Genomic DNA, 5,771 nt, shown 5'->3' with positions numbered 1-5,771 from the left:
TATTGTTGCGTCAGCAAGATTAAAGGGAAGCCTAATAAGGGGTAATCAACAGAAGCTTGAACCCTGAGTTTTTAATATATTCCCAATCTGTGGCTCTACTTAGGCCTGAGTGCCTACTCAGGAAATTAAAGTCCATAGCAGGAGTAGAACGCTCATACTGGTACATCTAGTTCTGCTAGAAGGGCGAAATGAAAACCTCTTTATACTTCATCTTCAGGCCATAGTACTCCTTCGAATAGAACTTCCCAAGTTCCTACTAAACAAGGTTATTCTTTATCGCCTTCCTCCAGAGTGCTATAACCCTACTGGGCTTTAATCCTAGGAAATGGCTCTGGCATTCCTGAATGTAAGGGGCTGAGGATTTGTGACATGCGACATCTGCGCCCAGAACGCCTGGTCCTTCCATGCAAAAAAAAAGGGCCAAAATACAACGGTGATAAATGCATTATTAATATCAACAAAAATAAAAGGTCATATATATAGTGGGCACAGCACAATCGATTTTGACTGAAAGGACACACGCATAGACAATAATGATGTGTATCGGAGTGTGGCTAGCTAAACCAACATATCAAATATGGGAAAAGACCCAAATCTGAAACTTCAATGTAGACAGACAGTACTCACAGTCTGGCTTACAGATGTGTGGCCAATATGTAAAAACGTTAAGGCACATGCAGAGCATAACTGCTGTGTGTTTCTGAAGTGCAGCTAGCTAGGTCATAACTGATAAAAACCCAAAAAAGACGGGACTCTTTACTGTGGTGTTCTACTGATGTACAGCAGAACACGGTAGCCTACAGCACCTGGTATTCCCAGGCGGTCTCCCATCCAGGTACTAACCAGGCCTGACCCAGCTTAGCCTCTGAGATCAGACGAGATTGGGCCCTTTCAGGGTGATGTGGCCGTAGGCCTAAAAATATAAACACAGAAAAACCCAACCTCTTTGTTGCGTATTTCTGACGAACCACCAAATACGGTTATAAGATCAATATGAACACAGAAAGACACCAACTCCCCTGTTGTGCATCTTCTGCTGTGCCACACAGTAAAATATGGAACACCAGACAATCTGTAGTGCAGTCAGATGGAACCAACACCGAGAAAGGACACAAGCAACTTGCAGCATTGTGCCTTCTGAAGTACAGTAAGGTAAGGCAATATAAAACAGAAGCAGCGACAAGCTTAAATGTTGAGTATATCAGCTGTGACATAAAAACAGAATAAACAGACAGCCTTCCCAGCTGCGAGCCTTCTGGTTTACTGCAAAGTAAGGCAGTAACCCCAGGATGTCCATTCCTGGGTGAGGCCTTGCTACACAACAGAAGGGACAGATAGGCTTAGGGCTCCCACACTCGTGCGACCCAACCTGCGACAGCAAAACGCAGGAGAAAGTTATACACTATGGCTACCAATAGGTATCATTCGTGTCTGTGCGACTGCAGGTCTCAACGTCGCCAAGCAGTCCCTGCTTTCTGGATCCACAGACCTCAAGATTACACAGGTCGCAGGGAAAATTTTGTTAATTTTCAGGACGAACAAGCGAGGGGTCCCCACGCTGTATCTCCCTGGAGGATTGCAGCCAACAACCCCCTGCTGTGTATCCCTAAGAAGCAGCAAGGTAGAACAATGAGAACAGAAAGACACTGATCACGGCTGTGCATTTCTGATAAGCAGCCAATAAGGCAGTGTATGTAGTCACATACCAATACCGAGCAGAGATGTCACTATCTCAATGTGTTTCCCTGCTTAGCAGCAAAAACAAGGCGGAAAAAGGACAAGCAACACCCACTGCTGTGTCCCTTCAGAAATGCTGCCGCCGTGTCTGCAAAACATAAAGGACAGACAAGCTTCAATCTTGTATATGTCTGGTGTGTAACAATATAACAACTCAGAATAGAGATAGCACATCCATATTGAAGCGATCTGGAATGCGACTCAATATGCCAAATCGCACGCCTAAAAAATCGGTAGCCACTGCCGCAACTAGCACTGTCTGAATCGGCACAACGCCACCTTGCGGTGCTGAACCTGTTACCAAAGGCAGTATAAGTACTACCCCTGGTCCAGGTTCAATCTGTATTTCTGCTATGTAGCCCAACAAATTAATCTCCACTACTGCCTTTCTGATAAACCACCAATAAGGCAGTAAAACAGGACACAAAACCCAGACAGACCTCCTGTGTAGCAATATAGCAAATATTAGCAGAGATGTCACAAGACTCAATGATGTGCATTTCCATCATGTGGTACAAAAGCAGAAAGTACAGACCACCTTCACTTGTGAATCTTCCTGATCTGTAGTCCGATGAACAGTACTTTTAGGATATAAAGGACACCAAACAAGCTTTAGTGCAGAGCATTACTAACGTACAGCAATATACCCCTTACGAGATGTTGGACTTGATGTGTATTTTTGCTGAGTCAAAAAAACACCCCAGCATAAACAAACCTTCACTACTGAGGTCTACTGGAGTGCAGCCAAGGAGGAGTCATGGTGGGCTGTAGGTACTAACACTTCACCATCAGTAAAGGAACAAAACCTAAAATGGTTGGTTAGCTGTTGTCCTACCTTGCCTCCATTCCCTAAGACTGAGCAATGCTAGCCAGCTCATACACAGGTGGGGATAATCAGAAAACGAAAGTCTCAATGAGCCCAGCCCTAGAGACCAATTAAGACAGCCTCTAGAAGAGGTGGCCAATTTAGCCTGGAGGTAACTAGCTACCTGCAGGCCTTAATCAAGCAATCATGTAGCTCTTGCATATGTTTGCACAGAAAATCCTTGAAAAAAGGATGTAGGAAGCGATATAAAGTAGATCGCTCCTAGATCTGCCACAGAGTGGACTATAGCCTAAACCAACAAAAAGTTTTTCTTTCCTCCTGCACTATAACATACCCAGTGTAAAGGTGAGTGGGAGGTTATAGCTTACACAACAAGCTACCCCAAAAAGGGGGAAATGTCACAAAGGATCCCTTACTGTGCCACACAGAAGCTTGGTCCCACATTGTTGAAAGTTAGGCCAGCTTTTAAGCATCTTTGGAGCAACTTCAGATTCCTAGCAGCTGGGCCAATAGAGCCAGTGTCTAAAGCAACTGCTGACCAGGGGAGCTTACTCTTGAATCCTCCAACCACTGCACAATCAATAACTTGTTTAGTGTTATACATGGCCTGTAGGGAACTATGTATCCATCAGGACCCCCCCCTTTTTATACAACCTGACGTGTAGGGAGAGGCTGGCAGCCTACTGTTGCGATAACCACAGTGTCTCTGAAGTAAGAGTGAGCTGTGGCTGGTGGTTTTAGCAGTAGCTTCTGGGCCATTTGTATCCGGACACCAGGTCCTGCACCACTCAGAATATATACGGGGAAGATGGGGGGAAGCAATGCCTTACCTACCTCCTTGGCATCTGAGGTGGTTTAGGCACACTCGCTCCTCTGCACCCCAGGGGAGATTATGTCCAATGCCCAGAGACCATCTGGCTGGAATTGGGGTTTTGCAGCTGAATTCTCATGGCAAAGGAAAGAACTTACCGTTGTAGTCTTCCCTCTTGCCCCAGCCACTGGGCTTGCTTTTCCATCCTTATGGTCCACACGCAAGGAGGATAGCTGCCAAAGTCCCCCCCCCCCCCCAACTGCAGTCCCCATAGGGAGCTGTAGGATTAGCAGTATATACACAGGGGGGGGGGGGCGTCAATGCCTTACGTTCCTCAGTCCCATCTGAGGTGGTTTAGGCAAACATCCACCATAGTGAACTGGTGCCTCCAGCGAAAGGAGAATGTGGGCGCCTGCTCCTGCTGACTCTCAGCCTTTCCTCCCAAGTAGAAAGCCACCGCCATTAGCTACCAGGAGCCAGGGGATGGCTCTACCTGGAAAGAACCGATGGCCAGCATCCCCGTCTGAATGGACAGGTAAGGGGGGGGGGGGGAGACATGATAATGGCCCCTGAAGTTTCTGGGTACACCACTTGTAGCCAGGGTCCTTCAACTCCTGGGGAGGGCACTTCCAATTACGCCCCCGCCTGAGACTTCCTCTCCTCATGCGGTCTTGTGAGGAGAGAAAGGGCGCCTTCTTTCCTGGCCTTCTGAGCTGCTGAGAGAGGCTTGAGGCGCCGCCATTACCGGCAACGCCATCCCTGAGGGCGCAACTGAATGTGCGAGCGGAGTTCACCAGCGTGCCGCGCCTGCGAAGCAACTCCTCCCAGCAGATGAACAAGCCAGACAGGAAGGCGGGAAAAGAAGGAACAACGGCCCCAGAAGTTCTGGGTACACCACTGAATCCGGTGTCCTTCAGTACTCAGGAGGGAGAAAAAACAAAAGGGTACCCCCCAGGAGGGACAAGATTATCCTACTGGGCCCAGAGGCTACCCAGTGCCTGCGGCCCAGCTCCCAGGGGGGGACCTCAGCCCCAGGCCTTCGGTCTAAAGAAAATAACAAACGTTCCGCTGTGGGGAAACCCAATCAAAAAACTGAGGAGCACAGGGAGGTGCAGGGTTTTTAACCTCTTGATTGATTGGGTTTCCTGTCAGGTGGATCCAGTCATCTCAGGGTGCCATCCTGGAAGACGACTTGAGAAATGATGTATTCAGTCTACAGGAAGTAACAAGAATCTATAAACATTCAACCAAGTGTCATATATAAAATCTAATATGCTAAAAACTTTCTGTATCAGAAAGCCGAGGGGGGGGGGGAAATATCTATAAAACGGTATGTAAAACGAAAAAAATGAAATAAAAAATAAAACAGCATACTGTACATGTCGGCAGTATGCTGGATTGAATGGTAAATACTTGTTTTTCGGGTGAACCACCGCTTTAAGTATAAAAAAGCTTTGACAGCCATTATTAAGGAGGGATCAGCTCTTAATATCTTAAACAAAAAAGAGGCTGATTATTTGATTGATTCCACTAGCCCCCCGCATCCCCGTCATCTATTATTTGCCAAAGGTCCACAAGGACCCAGTCAATCCCCCTGGACGTCCGATCGTCAGCGGGATCGTCTCGGTTACCTCACGTATTGGCAAATATATAGACTTTTACCTTCAGCCACTAGTCAGGTTAACTCCCTCCTATTTGAAGGACACCAGGGATACCATCAAATTGTTCGAGACAGTTCACTACCAAGATGAGATTCTATTGGTAACTGCCGATGTATCGGCACTTTATACATGCATCTCACACCAATTTGGTTTGGCGGCAGTAGAGCTGTTTCTTACAAGAAATCAATCACTATCTGCGATTCAGAGACATTTTTATCATGGAACTGTTAAATTTTGCCACCAGACAATTACTTTTGGTTTCAGGGACAATTTTTTTCACAAATCAAAGGCGTGGCTATGGGGGCTAAATATGCCCCCAGCCTCGCCAATTTGTTTATGGCCCAGTGGGAGGAGGTCATCATCTATGCTCTCCAGAGACCTGAGTTGGCCCTATGGGCACGGTATATAGACGACATCCTCCTACTCTGGAAAGGCAATAGGGAGTCTTTAGACTCCTTTATTGCCTGCCTCAATAACAACGACCAAGGTATTATTTTATCCTATGAGGCTAGTTCTACGTCTATTCATTTCTTAGAGCTGGAGATCTCAGCCACCGACGGTCATTTTGAATTTAAAACCTATTTCAAACCTACCGACCGGAATGGTTACATACCAGTCGATAGTCATCACCGTCAGTGGCTGGAGGCTGTTCCCCGTGGTCAATTCCTCCGTCTTAGTAAGAATTATACCAAAGAGGAGGATTTCCAGTTTCAATGTCAGGCTTTAAGGAAGAGAT

General features: G+C 46.7%; 1 pseudogene; it reads right to left on the bottom strand.

Annotated features, from left to right (window-relative positions):
• Positions 1 to 794: 794 nt before the first annotated feature.
• LOC120916687 lies at positions 795 to 913 on the bottom strand (annotated as a pseudogene).
• Positions 914 to 5,771: the final 4,858 nt, after the last annotated feature.

This window comes from Rana temporaria, chromosome 10 (genome assembly GCF_905171775.1).
Source record: "Rana temporaria chromosome 10, aRanTem1.1, whole genome shotgun sequence".
NCBI lineage: Eukaryota > Metazoa > Chordata > Amphibia > Anura > Ranidae > Rana > Rana temporaria.
This window is presented reverse-complemented; position numbering and strand designations above follow the sequence as displayed.